This window comes from Cyprinus carpio, chromosome A20, assembly GCF_018340385.1.
Source record: "Cyprinus carpio isolate SPL01 chromosome A20, ASM1834038v1, whole genome shotgun sequence".
NCBI lineage: Eukaryota > Metazoa > Chordata > Actinopteri > Cypriniformes > Cyprinidae > Cyprinus > Cyprinus carpio.
In genome coordinates this window covers 2723524-2738379 of record NC_056591.1, presented here as the reverse complement: position 1 = coordinate 2738379, position 14856 = coordinate 2723524, and the positions used below count along the sequence as shown (strand labels likewise).

Sequence of the window (14856 nt, the reverse complement as noted above, 5' to 3'; positions counted from 1 at the left end):
ACAAAAACAGATGACAGAAGCCTGAAATTTCCAGCCAAACTGTCCTCGACAGCTTTGTATTTAAATCATTATGACAGGTTTACCATAGGTAAGATAATAACATCGTTTTAAACATGTACTAGTACATTTAATTTCTAATAAAAAAATTAACAAAATAATCTTCCACAGTCAAACTGAAATTATGTGTAAGCATAAATGAAAGCAGATGTGTGTGTAACATTTATTTCACATAATGTTATCTATATACATCTAAGGATATGTAATCTATACCTGCGTCCCAATGTGCATACTATTCTTCCTAAATTCTATGTGATATTAGTAATAACAAATACAATTTAGCCCACATATAACCACAAGTATGCACATTGGGATGCAGGGTTAGTGTGTGAGGAAAAGGTACTATGAATGTTTGTGTGGATGCAGGTAACCCAGTGATTTCCAAGCTTGTTCCTATTGGCTACCACTGTAAGCAGTCAAATGCAAATGTCTTCAAAAATAATTGGTGCAGCCAAACAGAAGTAGAAACAAACACTGTGGGTAATGACTTTTTGAGGAACTTAAGGATGCACCAATTAAAGAAAACACACAGCAGCAAACAAAATTGTCTTCATTTTTAGCAACATCAAACCACTCCTGAGACAACAGGCAGACAATCATGACTCATCATCCTCTCGCAGAAAATCCTTCAAGGTCAACAGAAGTAGAAAATAAGGATGTAAACAAAGCATGCCACAATTATATGTGTTCTTCCCACATATGATTTGGGGTGGAACATTTGGCTTTAAATAGAGAGGAAAACAGGGTGACAACTGTGCAGAGCTCTAGAACAGAATCACGACTGGCCAAGCAGCTTAGACCGCCACACACAATATCATTTAGATGGAAATCTACACGTGCTTCTGAACCAGTGGACCAAAGAATTTAAAGGCCTGCATGTGTATGTTATCAAATATATATGACTTTTTATTATGAAATGCTACTCAATTAATGACATGGTGTAATAATGAGTTTAGCCCATTTCTCCATTATGTCTTTAATTCACATAAACTTACATCCATCAGTGTTTGAGAATACATTTTTAAGGTCATTTGTTTAATCATTAAAAATGTAAATACTTCTTTCACTTGCAGGGAACATCATGTTTTATACATTTTGCCTTCATATAGTCATCAAAGATTGGTCATCATTTACTCACCCTCACATCGTTCCAACCCTGTTTGACTTTCGTTCATTTTGGGAACACAAATGAAGATGTTTCTAATGAAATCTGAGAGATTCCTGTCCATCCATTGATAGTCTACTGTATGCAACTACTACAAAAAGTTCATAAAGAGAGAACTAATCCATATGAATTGAGCAGTTTAGTCCAAAATGTTCTGAAGAGACTTGATCATTTTAAATGATGAACAGGCTTTTATTCACATATTTACATTGATCAGCAAACAGAAACAAAAACTGGACTGTACATGCTTGACGCAAACCTCATTGGTTCTTACGGAAGCTCAAACGTGCTGCGTAACACACAAGAATTAACCTCATTGGTTCTCACCCATCAAGCAAAGTATATAAATTGTTATTTATTTTTTTAGAAAATGACTGATTGCTGTAAGACTTTTATTTCTCAGCTGGGATCATGTAGAGCTGCATTGAAATTGCATTTTTAACTTTCAATCCTTTGGGGAACACCAAGTCCATTATATGGGGAAAAATCCTGTAATGTTTTCTTTAAAAAAACAAAAACAAACTTCAGTTCTTTGCACCTGAAGAAAGAAAGACATGAACATCTTGGATGACATGTGTGTGGTTAAATTATCAGAACATTTTTATTCTGGAAGTGAACTACTCCAGAATAGGATTTGAACCAGCATGCGGGCGAGTAAAAGATGACAGAATTTTCATTTTTTGGTGAACTATCCCTTTAAAGGGGTCATATGATGTTGCTAAAAAGAACATTATTTTGTGTTGGTGTATTTGTACATCTGGTGTAATGCAATGTGTTTTTGTGGTTTAAGGTTAAAAAAACACATTATTTTCCATATACTGTACATTATTGTTTCGTGTCTATGCTCCGCCTTTCTGAAACGCATCGATTTTTACAAAGCTCATCATTCTAAAAAAGCAAGGTGTGCTCTGATTGGCCAGCTAACCAGTGATTGGCCGAATGCCTCAAGTGTGTGACGGAAATGTTATGGCCCTTACCATACTGTGCTTATGCCGTCTCCAAGCAGGACGAGACTCAGTCCAGCTGCTCTGCTCGTGCACATCCCATCATCGGTTCTCTTTTAGCAGTTCAGTCAATGTACTGGAGTAACTGAATAACTCGGGATATTGGTGGATATTGATTTCGCGTCAGAGGGAGTGTTAGGAATGTTTATAAATCGAATAACTCAAGTAATTTGTTTATTAGTGCATACTGTAGACGTGAACCGTTTCAAACGATTCAGTTTGATTTGGTGAACTGGTTAGACCGGTTCACTACAGGGTTTCTGCAGGATTTTTATGCTCAAATTTAAGACTTTTTAAGAATTTTTTAAAGAACAGCACAAATAAAATGAATACCATATGAATGTGGTGAGGCAATGTCTATAGTACCATATTAAACTGTAAAATTACTGTAAAAAGCATAATTTACAGTTCAGATACAAGTTTTTACAAAAACAAAAGTTTTATAAAATGATAAACTTTACATTTCAGCCTTTAAACCATTTTTAAATGTCAAAAGTATTAGGCTAATTATTATATTAATTTAAACAATTATTATCAATAATTTATTATATTAATTAAATAAATTAGGTGTGTGTTAATGACAAAAAAATATCTAGATAATTTTCTGAGATTTTATTAATAACGATGATTAGACAATATTTTGCTGAGTTTGTTATTATGCTGATATCTTAAGGACTACAATGGATAGCTGACTCCTGAATTTTTGGATATTCTTCATATTTTGTGTGGTCAGTTCACAGCAGTGATAGAAATGAATCATTTCCAACAAGTTTTATGGGCATTTTTACCTTTAAGCCATTTTTTTTCTAGAAGTGTGCACCATCTTTTGTGTCAAATTCTTGCATTTGGGCTGTTACCAATCAAATGAAATCAGTATCAACAAAATCTATCTTTGCAATGCAGAGGAAACACAGAAGCGGCATTAGAAGTGGCATTTAGATGCATTTATACACTGTTTAATGCAGCTCTGAGGGACAATAAATACTTTGACCTGCAATTACAAATGCATAAATAATGTTTTGATATTTTAAACATAAAACATTGAAAACTGACGTTTGAAATTATAAAAAAAAAAAAAATTAAAGCTGCAGTCGGTAACTTTTGGGGCTCGCGTCTGGCGGAAGAACATTGTAGCCGGAGCTACTTCTCTCTGTTTACATCTATGGCGAGTCACGCAGGTACTGTGCTACTCCGCAGCGTTGCCGACCCCAACCCAAGCGTGTACATCTGCAGACTGCAAGACAGGGGCGTAACTTGAAAGAGGCGTAACTTGAAGTAGGAGGCGTAACTTGAAGTTGTCGAAATCTCACAGAATCACGCGAGATGTCAAAATGATAAGTTGTTGGCAATATGGCTTCTTTCAGTAGGGCACAGAGTAGAATATTGATTACGTTTTTTTAAGGAAAGCAGGGGTTTTAGGCAGGATTTGATGCATAAGGTGTGTGTAGATATTAATGTTAGGGGACAATGTGAGTGATGTGTACGTTTAGTAGGAAAATCTATTATCTGATCCACACTCCGGGACAGAAGAGGGCGGTATTGCACCAATAAGCTGGATGCCAACCGCCGTTAAACTGGAAAGAAGTTACAATGAGTTACAATGGTGAGAATATATTTTTTCACGAAATAATAATTTAAATTTAAGAGTACAAGTTATTTTCATACAGTGTTATTGATTTTGGAGTTAATAATCTTTTAAAAACTAAGGTGTAAAGTCAGCAACATATAAGCAAAAGGTGTAAAGACGCTATCCTCCGGTTTCACAGACAAGACTAATTGAGCTATGGCCTGATCCTGGCTTAATCTAAACCCTGTTTGTTACTTACATAATATAGCATATTTGTGATTGTGCTGTAAAAACACGTTTTATAATGAATAACTAACAGGGGAGCTCCATTAAGTACACTTCTTTTAAAGTGGATTTACATAAACCATATATACATCTTGAAGACTATTACTAATTGTCTATTTATCATCTGACAGGATAGTCTTTAATAAGTATTGCAGATAAGCACATTTAACAGACATGAAACAGGCATCTGAGTGATGTCTGTGTGCTATTATTCACTCACAACACTGCTTTAGATGAGTGTAAGTCATGTAAACAAACAAATCTACATACAGTAACTAAACACTAGTTATCTATTTTATTTGTCCATTTGGCAATATTGATAATTTTAGGAACATTTGTGTTGGATAAAAAGCGAGTTACATCAGTTACTAACTCAACATGCAGATGCAGTACTGTATATCACAGATAAATCACAGAGGTTACTTGACTCTTGTCTGGATGTTACAGGAACAGATTATGTTTATCTGCTGTAGAGTGACTGATGAAGGAATGCTGCCATCAAAGGATTTGTGTAAGTACACTACAAAAATAAATAAAACATTTTAATTAGTGTAATTTCAAACAGTTATTACAGCACTTTTCTTATTGTTGATTTCTGTGCATTTGCTGCAGATCTTTTGTGGTGGAGCAGGACCTGCAAGGAAAGGGGAAAAAAAAGGAAAAACCAGAAAAACAAAAGAATAAAGTAATGACTTTTTGTATTGTGTGTGTGTATTTCTGTAGGTTATGAAAATGTCTGCAGACTGGTGTGTGCACTGAGGATGGAGAAGTCCACTGCAGCATCCGGAAATGGTCCAGAGACACGGATGAGACGCTCCATCACTCCAGCTATTACTGTCTCATCAAGACCAGATGCTGCTGTGGTCTATTCATCATCAGTGACCCCAGAGCAGCGAGAGCATCTAGAGAAAGACCAAAAGACACTGAGGATTTGACTTTGGTAAAGTTTGTTCTGCTGGTTTCTGTTTATAAGACGAAGGCTGACTTTCAGAAGCTTCAAAAGCATCCTCAAAAAATGTGATGGAGCTTTTATCTGAAGTGATTGACAGTGCTCTTATTACAGGGGCCTACAATCCTCTGATCAACCTGGAGAAAAGAGCCGTGCTCAAGCACAGTTTTGAACCAGTTCAGTGGTTTAGCACACTACAAAAGTAATAAATCAATGCATGTACTTGTAAACTCTGTGTAAATGTTTTCCAGGTAGTGGTGCTCATGGAGAGCAGCACACGATTGTTTGGAGCAGACACAGCAGCACTCAGATTGTCCTGCATGTGTTCTTCTGCTCTCGTTTCAAGGTTGTGTGGTTCAGAGAGCCGTCATCAAGGTCTTCCTCATCCTGTTGCTCAACGACATCCCCGTTGAGAAGAGTGAGATTGTGAAGCACAGCGCAGCACCAGAACTGTCTCAGCTGTGTTGAGATGATAGTAAGATGTGGGGTTCACCGTCAGTAAATACATGATTGTTAGAACAGTAAGTTTGAAAGAAGCTTTGTTTCATGTGTTGTTGACTTGTACATGTCTGTATTTATTGTGATGCTAACATTTATACATTCTTTTAATCATTTAGACATGTTTCTTGTTGTCAGTAAATAAAATATAAATATTTTATCTATTCATGTATTAATTGCTTGACTGAAAACTGATGTATTCACATCAACTGCATTAGTGTATATTCATGTATAGCTATGTCACGACAGAAAAAACATTTTGCTTCTTTTTAACTAAAATGTAATTTTAAGGAAAAAAAATTATATAATTATTGGTTGGCATTTATCATTATTATTGCATGTAAGTGTTGGGGTGAGCAAAAGATGCAATTCATTATGGGGTAATGTTAATTTTTGAAGAGTAAAAAATCAACAATCTTCTCCAAAGGTGAGATCTTCGAGCAGCTGTTCGACGATTTCGTTTGTGCAGATATTGCAGAGTCGCTGAGAGAGAAACTGTACTGGACTGTTGAGTTAGTGATGCTGTGAGGTGGTAGTGCACCTGTACCTCTTTTTTATTATTATTGCCAAACTTATTACATAAAAGATCATGGTAAGACGGTTGTATCTAACATTAACAATCATAACGCCATAAAACAGTAAATAAAAAAATAACGTGTTCATCATAGTATAAGATACTATACAAGAAAAAAAAATCACATAAAATAATTGAAAAAATATTCTAGAGATAACGATTTTGGGTTTTCTAATTCTATAAAAAAAAATCACATTAGTGGAGTTAAAAATATAAAAACTTAAATTAACAGTATTGGCTATACTACAATCTTCATTATCAAGATACAAATACATTCATTAAACCTGTCACTCATATCTTTTAAGTTTGCTCATTTTAACTTTGTAGGTCACATGATCAACATAGCGGATGATGATATCCAAATCGCATTAATGCTTCATACACAAATACGCATTCAGGCTGTAGAGTATGTACTCTTTTTATCGCTCGTTAAATTAGTTCTTATTGAAATTAAGGGCCTAATTAAAGGGTATGCGGTTTCGAACGCAGCCCGACAAAATCTCGTTTTGACATCTCGCGTGGTTCTGTGTGATTTGGACAACTTCAAGTTACGCCTCTTGCGTCAAGTTACGCCCACTACAAGTTACGCCCCTGTCTTGCAGTCTGCAGACAGACCCTTCTCGACCCCAACCAGACTAAAATAGTCAGAATATAAACACTTATTATAGGTGTACCGTAGTGATTCAGGATAAGACAAAAACACGGTTTGGAAAATGGATTCATTATGTACTCGCTCATTATATATATTTTTTACATTTTCAACACAAAACAACACTGTGGCACAGCCCTGCGCTGATTGGACCAGAAGAGCCGGGAGCGGTGGATTTTGTTTATATTGGAGAAGTAGCTCCGGCTACAATGCTCTTCCGCCAGACGCGAGCCCCAAAAGTCCAAGTAGATATAACTGCAGGCCGGAGATCTCCAAAATGGGGCGTGAACTCCAAAATTGGGCAGAACCTCCAAAAATGGGGTGGGGTCTCCTCGCGCAAAGACTTTCACCATTGGCTCTGGCTCCAGCCAATTGTTATTGACTTACATATCAAAATAAAATTGTATAAATTAAACATTGTTCCTAGTTCATTTTATTTTCATAAAATAAAATATGCTATATAAATAAATATTCTCTGTGAGAGCAACCCCAAAGCTTGTGGCCAGTGATGTTCGGACTGGAGTTTGAACCTCTGCTTAATGATATAAACGTGAATAACCCACCAGGTCTCCCGTGAGCCGTCCCAGTGCAGCTCTAACGCTTTTTTCTCAGCAACGGGGGCATCCTGGGGCTCGAAATTTGCAGGGTAGAAAGGGGTAGTGACGCTGGGTGTAACTAAAAAGGTGCCATTGTCCGGCAAGGTCCAGTTGGGGAGTTATGGAATGATCTCATATCGCATAGTGTAGGAAACAAACACTTTAACTGACACAACCAATAAAATCTTTAGAATCAGTTATGGGGCGGCGTTTGCACTTAAGTTGATTGGGGGGGGGAATTTGCGCTTGCGTTGTCATGTGCCTGTCTGTCAATGGGAGGAAGCCACGCCCTATTTTGGAGCTCCCACCCCGTTTTGGAGTTCCCGCCCCCATTTGGAGATCTCCAGTTTGTAGTTATACCCTTCTCCGTAACTTTTTGAGAAGGGTATAACTGCAGCCTGGAGATCTCCAAATGGGGGCGGGAACCTCGCTGGACAATGGCACCTTTTTAGTTACACCCAGCGTCACTACCCCTTTCTACCCTGCAAATTTCGAGCCCCAGGATGCCCCCGTTGCTGAGAAAAAAGCGTTAGAGCTGCGCTGGGACGGCTCGCGGGAGACCTCGTGGGTGATTCACGTTTTTATCATTAAGCAGAGGTTCAAACTCCAGTCCGAACATCACTGGCCACAAGCTTTGGGGTTGCTCTCACAGAGAATATTTATTTATATAGCATATTTTATTTTATGAAAATAAAATGAACTAGAAACAATGTTTAATTTATAAAATTTTATTTTGAAATGTAAGTCAATAACAATTGGCTGGAGCCAGAGCCAATGGTGAAAGTCTTTGCGCGAGGAGACCCCACCCCATTTTGGAGGTTCTGCCCAATTTTGGAGTTCACGCCCCATTTTGGAGATCTCCAGCCTGCAGTTATATCTACTTGAAAGTTACCGACTGCAGCTTTAAATATGAAATTAAAACCGCCAGTAGGTGGCAGCAAGTCACTGTTAAGTGAGTCATTGTGATTGAACCGAATCATTTAAACGGGTGATTCATTCAGGAACGAAACACTGTCGTGTTGCTCAGAGACGCAAAACAGCGCTGTGGCTGTGTTTGGAATGATTTTTGTTGGGAGAAATAGAGCAAAAACAGGAAATGTCTAAAATGTAAGAAACAGGGTGTCTAAAATGTAAATCTCTTAATATTAACTACTTGTTTATTAAACTGCTGTATAAAATCAATATCAGATTTGTAATCAAGCTGATTTTTTGGAGATTAACTATATGAAATAATATAAATATATTTTCTGCCCTACATCTTGAATTATGTGATAACTCTAAATGCATTTTTAATAGACTGATTAATGCATGCAGTGAAAGAACGCACTCTAAGGCCTCATTTACACTGCAGGTCTTGATGCCCAATTCTGATTCGTTGCCTATATCTGATTTTTTTTGCTGTCCATTTACACGTTCTTTCAATTGTGACCCATATCCAATTCACGTGTTTACACTTGCCATACCATCTGAAATGTTTTTGGCATTTACCATCTCCACATGTGCTTCCTCATGAGAATAATGTGACTTGTGCTGACAAAACGAGTCACAAAAGCAATTTTCCTTATTAATTACTATATTAATAATCACAGTACAGCTATTTTTTTATTTTATCTTTGCTATTATAAATAAGAACAGATGCAAAAAAAAAAAAAAAAAAAAAAAAAAAAAAAAAAAAAAACGGCAGAACAAATAGCCTAAAAAGAAACAAATAATGCATTACATTTATCATTTTGTATCTAAACTAAGGCATTCATGTACGAAAAACAATCAAATGTAAAAAATAACTTAAGTGTGTTCATTACGAATAAATTGATTATTAAAAGTACAAAAGCAGTTCAATGAAGTGCAGCGAGTGATTCCCTCTTTTCTTTTATTGTTAGATTAACATTATGATAATGATACAGATGTCCTATACTGTAGTGCATGGATCTAATATAATGTTACACATCAGATGTTTTCCCACAAAAGTTCCCTAAGCGTTCACTTAAGACAGAGCAGATAATGTCTGCATGAATTTTTTTTTTGCCTGTAGCTCAAAATAGCCAGTGCGAATTTACACTCATTTTGCCAGCACAGGCCACATATGATGTCATTAAACCGTGGAGAAGTACCAAATTGTCACTGTTTTAATGACGTACAGAACGCAGTGCCTCAGAAAATCCAATCTGCCTGCTTACATGACAGTCGCACTGGCACATATCTCATTTAGATCTGATATTTCCACATATGGATGCATAAATGGCTGCCCACTGCTCCGGGTGTGTGTTCACGGTGTGTGTGTGTTTACTGGTGTGTGTGTGTTCACTGCTGTGTGTGTGCACTTTGGATGGGTTAAATGCAGAGCACGAATTCTGAGTATGGGTCACCATACTTGGCTGTATGTCACATCACTTTGTGACTAGAACACTTTGTTGGCATTAATGGAAGTGCATTAGCATGGTTTAAATTGTACTTACATGACCGCCATCAATTCGTAGCAGTGAATGAAGAGGTATCATATCGATCACAAGTGCAGTATGGAGTACCTCAAGGCTCACTACTAGGACCGTTACTCTTCACACTTTACATGTTACCCTTGGGAAATATCATTAGGAAACATGGTGTTAGCTTTCACTTATATGCTGATGATACTCAGCTCTATATTTCTTGTGGCCCGGCGAAACATACCAATTTGAAAAACTAATGGAATGCATAGTCGATATTAAAAACTGGATGACGAGTAATTTCTTACTGCTAAATTCTGAAAAAACAGAGGTGTTAATTATAGGAATTAAAAACTCTGCATGTAACAACCTAGAACACTGTCTAAGACTTGATGGCTGCTCTGTCAATTCTTCGTCATCAGTTAGGAACCTAGGTGTGCTATTTGATAGCAACCTTTCCTTAGAAAATTACAGCTATGCTCTCAATGTCAAATGCAGAAATGTTAATCCATGCGTTTATGACCTCAAGTTCAGATTATTGTAATGCTTTATTGGGTGGTTGTTCTGCACGCTTAGTAAACAAACTCCAGTTAGTCCAAAATGCAGCAGCTAGAGTTCTTACTAGAACCAGGAAATATTATCATATTAGCCCGGTTCTGTCAACACTGCACTGGCTCCCTATCAAACATCGTATAGATTTTAAAATCTTGCTTATTAGTTATAAAGCCCTGAATGGTTTAGCGCCTCAGTATTTGAACGAGCTCTTGTTACATTATAGTCCTCCAAGTCCACTCTGTTCTGAAAACTCAATTTGATAATACCTAGAATATCAAAGTCAACTGCGGGCGGCAGATCCTTTTCCTATTTAGCGCCCAAACTCTGGAATAACCTACCTAACATTGTTCGGGAGGCAGACACACTCTTGCAGTTTAAATCTAGATTAAAGACCCATCTCTTTAACCTGGCTTACACATAGCACACTAATACGTTCTAATATCCAAATCCGTTAAAGGATTTTTAGGCTGCATTAATTAGGTAAATTAGGAACACTTCCCATAACACCCGATGTACTTGCTACATCATTAGAAGAATGGCATCTACGCTAATATTAGTCTGTTTCTCTCTTATCCCGAGGTCACCATAGCCACCAGATCCAGTCTGTATCCAAGTCAGAGGGCCACTGCAGTCACACGGATCCAGTACGTATCCAGCCCAGATGGTGGATCAGCACCTAGAAAGGACCTCTACAGCCCTGAAAGACAGCGGAGACCCGGACAACTAGAGCCCCAGAGACAGATCCCCTGTAAAGACCTTGTCTCAGACGACCACTGGAACAAGACCACAGGAAACAGATGATTCTTCTGCACAATCTGAGTTTGCTGCAGCCTGGAATTGAACTGCTGGTTTTGTCTGGTCAGATGAGAACTGGCCCCCCGACTGAGCCTGGTTTTTTCTCCATTCTGTCACCGATGGAGTTTTGGTTCCTTGCCGCTGTTGCCTCTGGCTTGCTTAGTTGGGGACACTCAATTTACAGCGATATCGTTGACTTAATTGCAAATTATTGCACAGATATGATTTAAACTGAACTGAGCTGCATGATGACATCACTGAATTCAATGATGAACTGCCTTTAACTGTCATTTTGCATTATTGATACACTGTTTTCCTAATTAATGTTGTTCAGTTGCTTTGACGCAATCTTTTTTGTTTAAAGCGCTATATAAATGAAGGTGACTTGACTTGACTTTGTCATATGAATGAGGTCTGAAACCGATCTTGAAATATCCGAATGCATGCATTTTTTTTCCCATTTACACTGTCATAAAACAGATCCGATCTGTGTCACATATGAGCAAAAAATCGGAATTGGGTCATTTTTAACTGGCTGTGTAAACAAGGCCTAAGTCTAAACTGCTAGACTTCATCACGTAATGTATGCGCACACTCTGTATGTGTGTTTTGTTTACTTTTCGGGAAATACTCGATAATATCAAATCGCACATTGTTAAAACAACAATTACAATATTATCGCAGACCATACATATCGCACACCCCTATGTTTAGATTTTTATAATGCATTGTCTTCTTATCGATCCACCAGTTCACATTTAAAGATCTGCATGTTTGCAGGGTAAAAACATGGGGCAGTTTTTGCATTGGTATGAACTCTGAACAAAACAAGTATTATTGAAAATGCTCATTCATTCTATGCCAGCAGGTGGAGTGCTTTATAACTGTTTCCCCGGTAACAGCAGAACACAAAGCAGTGCAGCACCAGAATTTGAACTTGCAGCGCTCATGTTTATTTAATGAAATCATAGCCTTTAAAGTTTAATCATCACATTCAGCCATATTGCAATTCCGGTCTTTCCTTCCTCAAATTTAAGACCTCTTGATATCATAATTAAGAATTTCTTGTATAATTAAAGACTTTTTAAGGCCTTAAATTTGTTACAACTAAATTTAAGAATTTGTAAGACTTTTTAAGACCCCACGGAAACCCTGCACTAAGAATATCCGGTTGAATAGAACGATTCTTTCGCGATCCGATCACATGACGAGACAAAACCAATAAAACCCATTACAAACTAGGCATTTCTTGCATCCAGCGGGGACATAATTACCGATTATAATGGCTTATACTGTATTTTTACGCATTGCATATCGCGCTGCGGAAACATAAAAAAATGCCTGCATCTGTGATCTGAGAAACAACAAACAACAAGCGCTACTCTACACTGCTCAAAACTCGCGTTTGAATCATCAGTGGCAAATTATTTAAATATAAAAAACTTACTTACAGGCTGCGAGTCAGAAGCACCAGACTGTCCTTGCAAAGTTGGAACTGCCCCAATTTACAGAAACAGCCTTTGTGCCACAGACGCATTGCATACTACTGGTTCAGGAAACAGTCCTCATCCTCCATAAAATGCACAGCACACATCTGAATATTTGGGTTGAACTTTTCTGGAACAGTGTTGAAATACAACTTAACCACTGATTTCTAGTTGTGTCCTTTTTGGGAAAGCCAAACAAAGTAGCTTCGCTTTCACAACGAAACACACAGCGCCTCCACAACATGGCATGCAAATCTTCCCACATCGTAACGTAGACATGTGGGGGTGTGTTAGAATGAGCCATTTTAGGGGGGTGTGGTTGACTCTTAACTTTTATAAAGAATATCTCTTTGGATTTGAGACTTTAGTCTTTGAAACTTTACAGATCTTCTTTATGCACCAAGATCTTGTAAAAATTGAAATCGCATCATATGACCCATTTAATTTTGCAATGCAATAGCATTTCTATCTAAAAGCAGATAATGGTCCTGAGCAGCACCCAAAAATTAAATTACCTTTTAAATTAATTTGGTACAGTTGTTTTTTTAATTTTATTTTCCTTTACATAAACAGTTTGTATCAGCAGTTTGTCCTTTACATACAACAGCAGACAGGAACAGATCAAATGATGACTGCATATACAGGTATCAAATAGGTATACAGTGTAAAACAATGCCATGTAAACATGCAATAACATGTTTAGCAGCAAACTATCAATCCTAAATTAAATAGCACCTGCCTCAATAAATACTTGTATGTTTTGTATAGTCACAAAAACATTCACTTGCCATTTAAGGTTATGGTCCTGGTCCCAAAAGCCTATTCAGGACATTCTGTGTGGCACAGTCAGGAATATAAGTGCAGCTGATGAGGAAGAGCAAGACAAGCTGTTCTTTAAATGGGTCACATGCTGTGTTTATAAAATCATATTCAAATGTGAAAAATGAATACTCAGTTAATTCCTAATCCAGGGTAAAGACTGAGGAGCATGAAACATGGAGAGGTAAACCAGGGTTTAGGATGACCTGAGTTAAGCATTTTAAGTGTGAGAATTTTTTTAATTGGTCAGTGTACATATACACACTGCGTTGCTGCATTTTTTTTTTAAACAGCATTGCATGGCTGATGTCATGGGTGTCAATGACCTGACACACAACTAATTGCTGTTCTGTTCAACACAACATATACTATACATTCAGTATCAATAGAACTTGTTGTCCAAAAATGTAGTGACTTCAGTTCTCACTCTCAAAACTAACCATGTATAAACAGAACTTTATTTAGCACTCCAAACCAGACTGGCCACCTTATTCTGCTGCTGTGTGAATTCAGCCAAAGTCATAGAATTAGAGAGAGAATTTGAGACAAATTTCAGAAAATTACGCAGACTTACTCCTTAAATTCTGCTAAAATTGACATTGGATCCACCACACAACCAACGCCTTTACCAATGGTTATTACAGGACCATTTTAGAGTCTATGGCAATTACAGTGATTTTGCTAGCCAGCTATTGGTTTATACAAGGAAGAATAATTCAAGCCTTCATAGTGACCCTCACATGTCTCACAGGTCTCTATTTCCATGGTGGCCTGACTCAACTGAACAGCCTCTCATTAAGGGTCGATGTCTGCCTCCCCAACTCCCTATTACAGTCGCAATTTGGTCATATAGAAAGACCAAATGGCAATGGCCAGGCAATACCCCTGTGACTGGATACTTTTTAGAGAAAAACTGTATATTGATAATCCAAATGTAAACACAAACGCAGAAGCTAAAATGTTTGTAAGTATCTTGTTGACACATCTGGAGATTAATGAAAACTTCAACATGCAGTCAACATGCATCCACATATAGTTAATTGTCCCAGGATACAATAGCGGCACATCAGCTAGCAACAACCTTGGCAAATCCAACAACCCAGTAATGGTCGCTGGGCATGTACAGGTCCTTCTCAAAAAATTAGCATATTGTGATAAAAGTTAATTATTTTCCATAATGTAATGATAAAAATTAAACTTTCATATATTTTAGATTCATTGCACACCAACTGAAATATTTCAGGTCTTTTATTATTTTAATACTGATGATTTTGGCATACAGCTCATGAAAACCCAAAATTCCTATCTCAAAAAATTAGCATATTTAATCCGACCAATAAAAGAAAAGTGTTTTTAATACAAAAAAAGTCAACCTTCAAATAATTATGTTCAGTTATGCACTCAATACTTGGTTGGGAATCCTTTTGCAGAAA

At 37.2% G+C, this 14856-nt stretch overlaps 2 long non-coding RNA genes across 2 annotated transcripts in view; one reads left to right on the top strand and one right to left on the bottom strand.

The window, feature by feature from the left end:
- The window catches only part of LOC109110747, a 55694-nt gene that overhangs the window by 28816 nt on the left and 12022 nt on the right, over positions 1-14856 (bottom strand). The window lies entirely within an intron of this gene.
- On the top strand, positions 3301-5652 carry LOC122148931. The gene is made up of 3 exons (XR_006162714.1): positions 3301-3829; positions 4526-4589; positions 4802-5652. It is a non-coding gene; the product is annotated as an uncharacterized LOC122148931 (long non-coding RNA).